The sequence below is a fragment of the Schistocerca cancellata genome, chromosome 8 (assembly GCF_023864275.1).
Source record: "Schistocerca cancellata isolate TAMUIC-IGC-003103 chromosome 8, iqSchCanc2.1, whole genome shotgun sequence".
NCBI lineage: Eukaryota > Metazoa > Arthropoda > Insecta > Orthoptera > Acrididae > Schistocerca > Schistocerca cancellata.
The window spans coordinates 451,804,990-451,819,876 of NC_064633.1; the positions used below are offsets into that span (position 1 = coordinate 451,804,990).

The 14,887-nt window shown below is 43.9% G+C and overlaps 1 pseudogene; it reads left to right on the forward strand.

Annotated features, from left to right (window-relative positions):
* The first annotated feature begins 14,310 nt into the window (after window positions 1-14,310).
* Window positions 14,311-14,428, forward strand: LOC126095890 (5S ribosomal RNA; annotated as a pseudogene).
* The last annotated feature ends 459 nt before the right edge of the window (window positions 14,429-14,887 follow it).

Below are 14,887 nucleotides of genomic sequence, written 5' to 3' on the forward strand. Positions count from 1 at the left end.
ACGGATAAGGGTTAGACTGGTTTAAGTCACAACATCGCATTTGTCATTACTTAAATAATGTGTAGAGCATGTCATGAATATCAATATACGACAAAAGGCTTTTAGAAGCAAACATACTAATACCAAGTGTACACAAAGCTCCCCTTCAGCACTGCTCTGTGTACACCTGGTAATAGTACGTTTGCTTCTAAAAGTGCAAATGCGATGTTGTGGCTTAAACCATTTTTTTTTACTATGGGACTTAACAGCTATGGTCATCAGTCCCCTAGAACTTAGAATCACTTAAACCTAACTAACCTAAGGACATCACACAACACCCAGTCATCACGAAACCGTTTTAACCCTTATCCGTGAAGATGGTGCATGACTGAAACCGGTCGAAATTTGGGTTTAAAATAAAAGCAGATGAAGGTCAAACATGCATTTTATACTTACGTAACGCTTTCGGTGACATAATTCATCAGTACAAGAGAGATGCACACCATTCAGCAGCTTCTAAGGCCGGAATGCCGGAGTTGGCGGTCATGGGTGCGGGAGGTGTGTTCGCTTGTGTGTGTGAATGGTGTGTGTCTCTTTTACTGATGAAGATTGTGGCCGAAAGCTGTATGTAAGTGTCTTTTAAGACTGCCTGTCTGCAACTTGACTTGTCTTCTTTACGGTAAGTAGAGATCCGTCTTTTGCTATATTGTTGACATTCCGTAACTTTTTATTCATGGGGACCGTAGAGTTATACTAGTGTGTATAAATATTACTTCTCCATGTTCGTTGTCAAATATGGGGTGTCTAGGAATCACACGTACTCGGTTCGCTAGACAAACAACTCAAACAAATCGTATTAATGAGTTTTATTACAAAATGAAAAGATACAACACTTAACTTCGCAATTACACAGATGTGTCACAAGAAAAGGGCAATACAAAATAAGCAGTCTTCTTCAGTATAAAGAATCCTAAATCACTGCTATACAAGTGCCTAATCTTGAAGCTGCTTTACAACTGGGGCGTTGCCAGTCGGTCGCGGCCCTTATGTCCTCTTCACATAGGGACTGCAGCTGTCGCGTTGTCGTCCTGGAGAATGGTCGGTCAGCGTGCAATTGGCTGACGTCTTCTCACAGCCATCTCTTCTCTATCGTTCCCGACTGGCGTGCCGGCCTTGATGTACGCAGCAACAAATATAATAAAACGAAGCTAATCGTGAAATTAGCCAGTCCCCATCTTGAGGCGATGTCTTCATCTTTTACAAAGAAAATATGTCTCATATAATTCTGAGCTCAGAATGTATAGTGTGACCAAATGTATCTCGCAAAACCTTGTTTACAATATGGAAAACAGCTGTGTCTACTGTATTAACATATGCTACCAGTGTTAGATAAATATTCGTCTCTAGAATAAAAGGTCATCGGAGAAGATTAGTTTTAAAATCATTTTTCCTACCGACCAAGCATTTTATGTTATTGCTCAAAAAGTCGAAGAGCTTTGCTCCAACGTTTCAGCGGATCGAAAACAAGACTCCCTATAAATTACACTATGGATGATTCGGCTCTATGGAACTCTTACAGCGAAGTTCAGGTCTATTTTCTATGAACGAGTACATAACATGTTTCATGGACTTCAAAGAATTTATTATTCGTCAATTGCAACGCTTACCGCAACTCTTTCCACAATACAATCATCGTTACCTTCTGCTACACACATCTAAGTGATAGCCCAATGTTATGCCTCCACGTAAATAAATGCCTACTAATCGCAATACAAGCTACTAAAGTATCAAATTGAACTTAATGTTTAATCGCAAAGTACTAAAATTAAAGAAATTTCTGCTCAGGTAACGAGCAGTGACACTCGACAAACGAACGTTCTCTGCTACGACCCCCACCCAGCTGCACCTGAGTCCAAGTCCAGGGCCCAGGAAAATCAACGGTACCATGCCACGATCAACCAATGAGACATGGAGACTACGTATCGGCATGAATAGTAACGCCTTAAGCAGTCCTGACACGGGGCAAGAAAGCATTCGTGGACGAGGAGTAGCTCAAGTTTTGTGCCACCTCCGCATGAAGTTTCACGTCTGACAGTATTCCGTAGTGCAAAGGCTCACTAAAACAAGTCAGCTTTTTACTTTGTGCAGAGGAGAGAAGTATGGAGATGCTATATCGGATCTCGTTGTTTCCACTTTGCAAGCCTATACAGGGTAATTCACGAAGATATGCCAATACTTTAATATGTTATTCTACAAGTAAAACTAAAGAAAAAAGTTAATTTGAGCATAGGTCCGCAAATTTTTAGTTACGGAGTTACGGCTAGTAAAAGACATTACCTGAAATTTAGCAACTTCGCTAATACGAAGCCATCGCAAAACTATACGACGTTAAAGCAAGGCACGATTTCCATTTATTTTGTTGTTATTGGTCTGGTGAATCTAATAAAACATGTCCCAGACTTGTATCTGCAGCTGTTTTCCAGAACATCAAGAGAAGCAAAGATTATTATACAAGTAAATTTGTTTACTTTCCACTAAGAATGTAGAAACATTTATGTCACTATTAGCAACCTTTAGTGAGTTGTTTCAGTCGTTTGGTTTAGTTTTCTGTATTGTTCAGTGAAGTAACGTAATAACAGCAGTCTATTTAAGTGAAACCACATAGTAACTGTTTTATTTTGTAGATTATTTATGAAATAGGGATGCCTTTCAAATTTACGACAGAGAAATACGCCGATATGGTGTTTATTTATGGCAAATGTGATAGCAATGTTACGACTGCAGTTAACGAATATCGCATACATTATCCAACTCAGAGGATTACAAATGCACGAACCATTAGTGAAATATTTAGAATATTACGGGAGACAGGTTGTCTACCTAGCGTTCATAATCGGTACGAGTGGTCGGTACGTGAAGACGATGATGAGGATTTTATGGATGCTGTTCAACGTAGCCCGGGTACCGGTCTGTCTGGAATTAAAAAAAAAAAAAAAGAAAATTGGACCAAGTAATTAATAAATTAAAATTTTTTACGAAATTACTTCTTTGCTTATCTGGATGTTCTGGAAATCGACTCTAGATACACGTCTGGGACATGTTTTATTAGAGTCACCAAATCAGCAACAACAAAATAAATGGAAATCATGCTTTACTTTAACCTTCGACAATTTGCGATGGCTTCATTGAAGCTAAGTTGTTAAATTTGAGGCAAAATGTTTTATTAGCCGTAACTCCGTAACTAAACATTTGCGGACCTATGTTTGTATGAACTAGTTTTACTTGTAGAATTACATATTAAAATATTTCCATACCTTCGTGCAATCACCCTGTATATACCGCGTTTTATATTAAAACTTAGGTCGTATGGATGCATGTTGTTTCATACTACCAGGACTTTGAAGATCTCTTCAAAACACATATTTATTGGTACGATTTGATGTGAGAAAATGACGCGAAAAGTAATACTGATGGATAAAGAGTTGACATACATTATCGGAAAAAATAGCATACTTGGAAAGACGACGTCGATTTTGATCCGATCATGGCATATGCACTGAAGGCATGGCTACCAGAGCGCCATCTGTGTCCACACCCTAATAAAGAATTTTCACATCCATAGGCTCAGTGTGGTGCAAAATGTGAAGCAAGAGGCAAAAAATGCCACACTCGCGAGTGGCGGAATGGTCCTTTCGGAGCACTGCCAGGGAAGTCGTACAGCGATGCTGGTGTCAGTGGTGACAGGAGCATTCTCGCTCTTGTAGACAAGGTTCTCGACGCCCACGCAGCACAGACGCACGCCAGGATCGTCGTATCGTAAGGGCAACAGTGGCAGATCGTACACGTACAACAGCACGGAGCCGGCCGTTGTGGCCGAGCGGTTCTAGGCGCTTCAGTCTGGAACCGCGAGACCGCTACGGTCGCAGGTTCGAATCCTGCCTCGAGCATGGATGTTTGTGATGTCCTTAGGTTTGTTAGGTTTAAGTAGCTCTAAGTTCTAGGAGACTGATGACCTCAGATGTTAAGTCCCATAGTGCTCAGAGCCATTTGAACTACAGCACGGATAAGAAGGCTCGTGAGCCCAGACGTGTCAACACGAACTGTTGCGAACCGGTTGTTAGTAATGGGACTACGGATATGCACACATGTAGCCCGTCTTCCACTCTTGACACAGCATCGACGTGCACGGCTCGATTGGTGCCGTCGGAGAATCAGTTGGAAGATGAAATGGCATATCGTGGTCTTCATCGATGAAAGCAGATCATATTGGCACACACGTGATGGTGCAGAATGTTGTTAGACCGTTCTCTTGACGTTCTTGCAACAGGAGGGTAAAGTGTTGTTCCAACAGGATAATGCTCGCCCACCCACTGCCCTGCAATTCACCATGCTCTGCAAATGGTTCAAATGGCTCTGAGCACTATGGGACTCAACTTCTGAGGTCATTAGTCCCCTAGAACTTAGAACTAGTTAAACTTAACTAACCTAAGGACATCACAAACATCCATGCCCGAGGCAGGATTCGAACCTGCGACTGTAGCAGTCGCGCGGTTCCAGACTGAAGCGCCTAGAACCGCACGACCACTTCGGCCGGCTACAAGCTCTGCAATGTGTGCAGTAACTTTCCTGGCCAGCAAGATCTCCGGACTTGCTCCAAGCGAGAGCGTGTGGGATGTGATTGGACGAGCAGTGACTCGTGCGACACGTCAGCCAACCATTCTTACAGAATTACCTGAACAGGTCAAGCAGGCGTGGCATAACGTCATAACGTATCCCGGGACAGTATACGCCATCTGTATGATCGACTGGATTCCAGAGCCAGCGCCTGCATTGTCGCCCGCGGAGGCTACACCAGCTACTAATATGGGTGTTTCAGCATGGAATCGATACCTGGTTCCTCAGAACCGCTTGTGCTATTGATCCATTAATGTGATCATTTCATGTACTCTATATGTACTGTTGCAACAATAAATCTTGAGTGAGTTGGAAGCTTCTAAAAGGGTGTGTTATTCTTTCTCCGGTAGTATATTTGTTTGTTTCCGTAACAACTTACCTGTTATGAAAATGTACAATTCCAAGGCAACGACTCATTGAAGATTTATAAAAAAACGAGTTGTTCTTCGTGCTATTTGTTATAACTGTCAGTTAACGACATACCAGTGATTAAGACCTTCTGGCATATTTTGTAATACTCAGACATTCACTATTATGTAAATACAAGAAAGCAATCTCTCGCGACTTTGTTCAGTTTTGTGAACATGGAACTACGAACTGCAAGACTGGTTTCTACGTCACAGCCTGATCCGATCACAGCTCAGTATTTATTTATTCATATAAACAGCGTTCTAGGTTTTGGGATACAGGATTCCATTATACAGGGTGACACACGAAGATATGCAAATATTTTAATACGTTATTCTACAAGTAAAACTAAAGAAAAATGTTCATACAAACATAGTTCCGCATATGTTTAGTTACGGAATTACGGCTGATAAAATATTTTGCCTGAAATTTAGCAACTTTGCTAATATGAAGCCATCGCAAAACTGTCGGAGGTTAAAGCAAAATTTCCATTTATTTCGTTGTTATTGGTTTGGTGAGTCTAATATGTCCCAGACGTGAATCTGCAGTAGTTTTCCAGAACATCCAGAGAAGCAAAGATTATTACATAAGTAAATTTGTTTACTTTCCATCAAGAATATAGAAATGTGTATGTCATTGTTGACAGCCATTAGTGAGTTGTTTCAGTCGTTTGCTCACCTAGAAACGAGTTAGTTTTCTGTATATTATGTGCACTGTACAACTTTCGTAACACCGAGCTGTGTTTTTTCAGGTTTAAGATGAATTCACGTGTGCTACGGTATTAATAAAAAACATTATCCGACACATTCATAGTTTCAGTTAACATTATTACCATCATTTTTCCAAAATTAAATTCTCTACAACTTCTATTGAAAACTTTCTGCAATTGTCTGAAATTTAAAAAAACTAATTGGGCCAAGTAGTTAATAAATACGAAATTACTTCTTTGCTTCTCTAGATGTTCTGGAAAACTACTGCAGATACACGTCTGAGACATGTTTTATTAGATTCACCAGACCAATAACAACAAAATAAATGGAAATCGTACTTTGCTTTAACATCGTACAGTTTTGCGATGGCTTCACATTAGCGAATTTGCTACATTTCGGGCAAAATCTCTTATTAGCCGTAACTCCTTAACTAAACATTTGCGAACCTATGCCTATATGAACTTTTTCCTTTAGTTTTACTTGTAGAACAACATATTAAGAGACAGTATTCCGACAAAACGGTTTTTCTGAGAGAGAGATACGTAATGCATCCAGGCCCAGGCGAATTCAGTCTATGGGGCAGAATGAAGATACGGAGACACCCACCACTTTGGCCTTTTTGCCGTGTTTTGTGCAATGTCGTCAAGAATCGGAAGACTCCTCGGAAGATATGGCATTGTGTTTTTCAACCATCTTTAAAACTGAGACCTGTTGTGTTCGGTTAAGGATCATCTTAGCCTCAGTAAGTGTGGAGTGTACAAGATTCCTTGTCAGTGTGGGGCAGCATACACAGGCCAGACATGTCGCACTGTATAAGAACGCTGCGATGAGCATCAGCGTCATACAAGCCTTCGTCAACCGGAAAAGTCGGCAGTTGCTGAACACTGTCTGAATACAGGACATCGCATGATTTCTGAAAAGAGGGAAGTTCGGAAGTCTTATCTGCGGCATCATCTTTCCGAAATTGCGTAAGTAAGGAAGCAATACATTTCCGTACAGCTGATAATCACGTCAACAGCGATGCGGGATATCAAATGAGCACAGCCTGAAACCCTGCATTGGCTGCTATTAAATCACGAGGCGAAATGAAGATTTTTCGATAACAAACCCGCCATAACATCGTCTGGTACGGTCTTTGGTGAGTAACGTCTGGCCCCACTGTTAGTGAACGCAGCGTACAAAGCAGGCGCAGGAGAGCCGTACTGCGATTTTCGGGAGAGGGCGTTTGAATATGGCACCATTTATCCGCAAATCATTTGCACATGCACGATTTCCGCGCCTGTGCATTCGCCGCACGCGTGTTCTAAAAACGGGGCGTCGACGGGCGGATACCGTCAGTCGTACCTAGCCACCAGCAAGGATGAACCACCTGAAGATGTCCGACCGTTGCTCCGAGGAAATATTGTGGAATTTATACACCGTGATCCGGCGGTAAAACCGTGAAGATTATTTACAACGTATCCGCCGGGAAAGCTTGAAGAGTCACAACATACTAAAATATTTGCATATCTTCGTGAATCACCTTGTTTATACGAGGGTTGGAAGTTAAATAGTAGCAACTATATATTCACAACCGATACAAAAGAGTTAAATATTTGCACCTGTTACTGTCCTTGAAAGAAGTCACCAGCGTTATGCAGAACCCGTTACCAGCTATGTAGAAGGCGTAGTATACCGTTAGCAAAACCTGTTCTGTTGATGGTGCGAATGGAGCAGTCTACTGCCTCCAGAATGAGATTTTCACTCTGCAGCGGAGTGTGCTCTGATATGAAACTTCCTGGCAGATTAAAACTGTGTGCCCGACCGAGACTCGAACTCGGGACCTTTGCCTTTCGCGGGCAAGTGCTCTACCAACTGAGCTACCGAAGCACGACTCACGCCCGGTACCCACAGCTTTACTTCTGCCAGTACCTCGTCTCCTACCTTCCAAGTTTTACAGAAGCTCTCCTGCGAACCTTGCAAAACTAGCACTCCTGAAAGAAAGGATATTGCGGAGACATGGCTTAGCCACAGCCTGGGGGATGTTTCCAGAATGAGATTTTCACTCTGCAGCGGAGTGTGCTCTGATATGAAACTTCCTGGCAGATTAAAACTGTGTGCCCGACCGAGACTCGAACTCGGGACCTTTGCCTTTCGCGGGCAAGTGCTCTACCAACTGAGCTACCGAAGCACGACTCACGCCCGGTACCCACAGCTTTACTTCTGCCAGTACCCCGTCTCCTACCTCGTAGGAGAGCTTCTGTAAAGTTCGGAAGGTAGGAGACGAGGTACTGGCAGAAGTAATGCTGTGGGTACCGGGCGTGAGTCGTGCTTCGGTAGCTCAGTTGGTAGAGCACTTGCCCGCGAAAGGCAAAGGTCCCGAGTTCGAGTCTCGGTCGGGCACACAGTTTTAATCTGCCAGGAAGTTTCAGTCTACTGCCTGTCGAATCTCTGGAACAGTTCTGAAGCGAATGCCACGAAGTGGTTCCTTCATCTTCGGAATCAAATCAAAGTCACAAGAACTTAAGTCCGGGGAGTATGGTGGATGGGACAGTACTTCCCAGTCCCATCGACCGAACAGAGCAGCCACGGCTTGCGCTGTATGCGCCCGCGCATTGTAGTGCAAAATGATGGGTGGGTTGGGCAGAAAGAGTCGCCGCTTCTTTCGCAAAGCTGGTCGCAGGTGATGCTCCAAAAACGAACAGTAATACTGTGAACTGACAGTCTGCCGTAGAGGAGCGTAATGCGTTAGGATAACACCATCACAGTCGTACACAAGAATCACTTTAAACCGCTCCATTCGCACAACGAACAGAACAGGCTCTGCTAACGGTATACTACGCCTTCCATATCTCTGGCAACAGGTTCTACACAACGCTGGTGACTGTTTTGAAGGAGAGTATCTGTGAGCGTGGGGTTGATCTCAGATTCTGTTATTCTGCACAACGGATTAATCTGAAATCTACCGTTTACCGTGTGGCTCCTGCAAGATGCAATTTCCACCCCCACACTAATACAGAAGTCAGACAGACGCTCCTAACGCTCTAAAGAGAAATGCCTGAAAAAAGTTCAGCAATAAATATCTTCTGGAGTCGTCCACTGTAAGGAAATGACAGAAAAATTCACAAAATTTCTTACGCAACTAGTGGGATACTTGGGTACTGGAGTAGTGATAGTTAGTGTAAGAAAAACATGAAACTAACGAAAATTGCCGGCCGCGGTGGTCTAGCGGTTCTGGCGCTGCAGTTCGGAACCGCGGGACTGCTACGGTCGCAGGTTCGAATCCTGCCTCGGGCATGGGTGTGTGTGATGTCCTTAGGTTAGTTAGGTTTAAGTAGTTCTAAGTTCTAGGGGACTTATGACCTAAGATGTTGAGTCCTATAGTGCTCAGAGCCACTAACGAAAATTATTATTTATTTTTCAAAAATTCTGAGAAATCACAATGGCACTTTTAGTTATGAACTGAACAAGTTATTTCCAGGTTCTTTTTGGAATGTGAAGTTACCTCTTAAGGATAGGATTCGCTAATAAAATTTCTGTACAAAGTTTAAGATTGTTACTGACTTGGCAGAATGGCTGAGAGCCGCGCCTACTCAACTTGAATAATTATCCATTAGAATGTTGCTAGGTACGGTCAAGGCGTCAGAAATATCGTCTGCCAATCAGCATTGCTCTTCTAAAACGGGAGAATGACGTTTCGTTTAAGGCGACCAATCCGGAAACCTGTAGTATCGGCGTTTGGCGTTTGCGGTCTCCCTGTGAAAATCTCTGAAACTGCGTGCTATGTGTAAAGAATGCGTAGGCTGGCCGCTCCCACACAATGTAGCGGAATTTGCTTTTAAGCCGAACAAGGGGTCGTTCCCCCTTTACTTCGGGCGAATGCTGACCGCTTCAAGGGCGGCCACCGACCGACATAGATGGGTTGGGACCAGCCTCCTGGAGTGCGGTTGCCTCTCGCGAACTAAAATCTCCTGTGACCGTCATGTCTGGAATGTATGTGTATACGCCAGCCTCGAGCATTTCAATCTCGGTGCGCACTTGCGATTTATTAATATCTGCATATCGTTCACATGAATTCATACAGCATTGCCTTTATCTTATCGAGTTTGGGTTCGAATGAAGCGTCTTGATGTGCGGAATATGATAGTGAGGGCGGAATATGTAAGCAATGAAGGTCAGGAGACCATGACGTCTTACAAGTAACAGGTGAAAACATGTAACTCTTTTGTATCGGTTATTGCCTCTATTTGTTCCAACCGTCATATTAGGGTTTTGCTAAAACGTGAGAGTGATGAAATAATTTTTATATCTTATGTGGAAGGCTATTATGGATCTGTATCACACTACTTGTAATGGAATTTTTATGAACTCGTGTACTTACTGGCTGGACATGAAACTTTCCTTTTTACCTTATAACACGTCCGTGAATATTTAAGTTTTTCTTAGTTGTACTACGAACAGAAGAACATGACTAGCACACTGACAAGGGAAGAAATGTGAAGAATTTTTAACATCGTGCAGTTCCGTCAGCAACTTTGATAATTGAATATATAACACGTCAGTCGCAGTTGCAAATAGAAACTAATCTTAACCTAGGTTTCAGCCAAAATAATTTTGCCTTCTTCAGAAGCTATTGACACTAAACTATTGCATGTTAGAGTTTGGCCATGTCAAGTATAAAACTAGAGCACCGTAGTACCCAGTCATAAATCTACACTACTTAGCCGAAGAGAAACAGCAGGCCCCACTGCGCGGACGAGGTCGGTAGTCCAAGAGAGCTGCGCCGGGACTAATCGCAACGAGCAGCTGTGTACCGAGCACAGCCGATGGTCATGCGCAGCGCGCGCGGAAACATAAATGCTTAACAGTAGCTACCTTTATGTTAGGAATTGGATTAATATAAGCATTAAAACTGTTACTGACGTAATATGTAACCAAACTTACTTCTGAGGAGAACGAGAACCCTGTAAACGGATTTGGAGCCCGGAAGAAAGACTAGCTATTACTCGGCAAAATTATTCCTCAATGTAGAATACATTAGTATTCGACTAAAGAAAGTGGAGTCAGACGTCGGTGACTGCAAAGGCAACGTAACATCAGGGCCGGTAAAGGAAAGGTTGAAAACTTTCGAAAAAATTCGTATGTCTGAATTGTATCTAGTCATTAAGTAGGTTTTCTTTCTCAAGCAACAGGTGTTTAAAGATTTGCAGTTCCTCAAGGAAGCCAAGCCTAGTGCCTTTAACCTCGCAATTTAATAGCTCCGAGCGACCGCTACGGTCGCAGGTTCGAATCCGGCCTCGGGCAGGGATGTGTGTGATGTCCTTAGGTTAGTTAGGTTTAATTAGTTCTAAGTTCTAGGCGACTGATGACCTCAGAAGTTAAGTCGCATAGTGCTCAGAGACATTTTTTTAATAGCTCTGTATTACTGGGTGGATTGGGAGCATGGGCAAAAGTCGAGCCACGCGTGCCATCACCAATTTTCATGCCGACCGGAGTGGCCGTGCGGTTCTAGGCGCTACAGTCTGGAGCCGAGCGACCGCTACGGTCGCAGGTTCGAATACTGCCTCGGGCATGGATGTGTGTGATGTCCTTAGGGTAGTTAGGTTTAATTAGTTCTAAGTTCTAGGCGACTGTTGACCTCAGAAGTTAAGTCGCATAGTGCTCAGAGCCATTTGTACCATTTGAACCACTTTTCGTGGGTATATGTTCCTTATATCTAGCTGAGAGGGCTCTCCCGGTCTGGCCGATGTAATAACTCGGGTAATCACTACAGGTGATTTTGTACACCCCAGAATAAGATCATTTGTCATTAGTATTCTTTATGGTGTGGACCAAGTTCTTTTTGAGGCTGCTATTCGTAGAATATGTAATCTTAAAGCCGTATCTCTTTAAGAGTCGCCCTATTTTATAAGATGCTTTGCGTATGAAGGGAATAGAAACAGGTAAAAAACAGTGACCTCATCTTCACTAGCTTCATTTCTATTCCCATCATAGGCGCAGCTCTCTTGGCCTACCGACCTCGTCCGCGCAGTGGGGCCTGCTGTTTCTCTTCGGCTAAGTAATGTAGATTTACAGGGTGTTTCAAAAATGACCGGTATATTTGAAACGGCAATAAAAACTAAACGAGCAGCGATAGAAATACACCGTTTGTTGCAATATGCTTGGGACAACAGTACATTTTCAGGCAGACAAACTTTCGAAATTACAGTACTTACAATTTTCAACAACAGATGGCGCTGCGGTCTGGGAAACTCTATAGTACGATATTTTCCACATATCCACCATGCGTAGCAATAATATGGCGTAGTCTCTGAATGAAATTACCCGAAACCTTTGACAACGTGACTGGCGGAATGGCTTCACATGCAGATGAGATGTACTGCTTCAGCTGTTCAATTGTTTCTGGATTCTGGCGGTACACCTGGTCTTTCAAGTGTCCCCACAGAAAGAAGTCACAGGGGTTCATGTCTGGCGAATAGGGAGGCCAATCCACGCCGCCTCCTGTATGTTTCGGATAGCCCAAGGCAATCACACGATCATCGAAATATTCATTCAGGAAATTAAAGACGTCGGCCGTGCGATGTGGCCGGGCACCATCTTGCATAAACCACGAGGTGTTCGCAGTGTCGTCTAAGGCAGTTTGTACCGCCACAAATTCACGAAGAATGTCCAGATAGCGTGATGCAGTAATCGTTTCGGATCTGAAAAATGGGCCAATGATTCCTTTGGAAGAAATGGCGGCCCAGACCAGTACTTTTTAAGGATGCAGGGACGATGGGACTGCAACATGGGGCTTTTCAGTTCCCCATATGCGTCAGTTCTGTTAATTGACGAAGCCGTCCAGGTAAAAATAAGCTTCGTCAGTAAACCAAATGCTGCCCACATGCATATCGCCGTCATAAATCCTGTGCACTATATCGTTAGCGAATGTCTCTCGTGCAGCAATGATAGCGGCGCTGAGGGGTTGCCGCGTTTGAATTTTGTACGGATAGAGGTGTAAACTCTGGCGCATGAGACGATACGTGGACGTTGGCGTCATTTGGACCGCAGCTGCAACACGGCGAACGGAAACCCGAGGCCGCTGTTGGATCACCTGCTGCACTAGCTGCGCGTTGCCCTCTGTGGTTGCCGTACGCGGTCGCCCTACCTTTCCAGCACGTTCATCCGTCACGTTCCCAGTCCGTTGAAATTTTTCAAACAGATCCTTTATTGTCTCGCTTTTCGGTCCTTTGGTTACATTAAACCTCCGTTGAAAACTTCGTCTTGTTGCAACAACACTGTGTTCTAGGCGGTGGAATTCCAACACCAGAAAAATCCTCTGTTCTAAGGAATAAACCATGTTGTCTACAGCACACTTGCACGTTGTGAACAGCACACGCTTACAGCAGAAAGACGACGTACAGAATGGCGCACCCACAGACTGCGTTGTCTTCTATATCTTTCACATCACTTGCAGCGCCATCTGTTGTTGAAAATTGTAACTACTGTAATTTCGAAAGTTTGTCCGCTTAAAAATGTACTGTTGTCCCAAGCATATTGCAACAAACGGTGTATTTCTATCGCTGCTCGTTTACTTTTTATTGCCGTTTCAAATATACCGGTCATTTTTGAAACACCCTGTATGATTGGGTACGACGGTGCTCTAGTTTTATACTTGACATGGCCAAACTTTGGCATGCATTAGTTTAGTGTCAATAGCTTCGAAGAAGGCCAAATTATTTTGGCTGAAACCTAGGTAAGGATTGGTTTCTATTTGCAACTGCGGCTGACGTGTTATATGTTTGAAAAAATGTGCGTTTTAGCGGAGCTAAGGTAGGAATTCAACACCTGTCATTTTCGTAACCAAACTGTGTGATTTGAGGGTCAGAAACAGCCGACGATTGCCACTGAAGAGCGCTGTTGTAGCAAATTATTATCAGGAGTACGTTCCTTGTGATGATCCAACTCGTATCTAAGCGTGCACAAGCCACGATGCAAAAATGGTTGAAATGGCTCTGAGCACTTTGCGACTTAACTTCTGAAGTCAACAGTCACCTATAACTTAGAACTAATTAAACCTAACTAACCTAGGGACATCACACACATCCATGCCCGAGGCAGGATTCAAACCTGCGACCGTAGCTGTCTCTCGGCTGCAGACTGTAGCGCCTAGAACCGCACGGCCATTCCGGCCGGCAGCCACGATGCAAACCACGTTTGTCGTGCTTAACGGTGAGAAACAAGTTCCATGCGTGAGGACAGCTTCAGCTCATGACCACGACACGGTATTCCATACGACAGCAGGATTTAAGCTACATTGCACAACATTACTGTTTGCACCTGGCCTGTTGCTCATAAACGCGACAGCTTGCAGCGTAGCCCGAGATCGAGACTAGACTGGAGCATAGACTCATTTGTAGCACAGCCCGAGACTTACGAGGGGCGTTTGAAAAGTTCGTGCAAAAAGAAAAACTACTTACGTGTTTGGGGTAAACATTTTTTATTTTTCGACATAGTCTCCTTTTAGACTTATACACTTCATCCAACGCTATCTAATTTGCTGATCCCTTCCGAGTAATAGGGCAACGGCCTTGCTGCAGTGGACACACCGGTTCCCGTGAGATCACCGAAGTTAAGCGCTGTCGGGCGTGGCCGCCACTTGGATGGGTGACCATCCGGGCCGCCATGTGCTGTTGCCATTTTTCGGGGTGCACTCAGCCTCGCGATGCCAATTGAGGAGCTACTCGACCGAATAGTAGCGGCTCCGGTCAAATAAAACCATCTTAACGGCCGGGAGAGCGGTGTGCTGACCACACGCCCCTCCTATCCGCATCCTCACCTGAGGATGTCACGGCGGTCGGATGGTCCCGATGGGTCACTAATGGCCTGAAGACGGAGTGCTTTTTGCTTTTTCCGAGTAATAGGAATTGTCCAAGTCTGCAAAATAGCTATTAGTTGCTGCAATCACCTCTTCGTTTGAATTAAAAATATTTGTCCCACCAGCCATTTCTTCAAATTGGGGAACAAATAGTGGTCCGAGGGAGCCAAGTCTGGAGAACAGGCGGGATGTGAAACGAGTTGGAATCCTGTTTCCATTAATTTTGCGACCACAGCTGCTGGGGTGTGTGCTGGTGCATTGTCATGAAGGAAAAGGACTT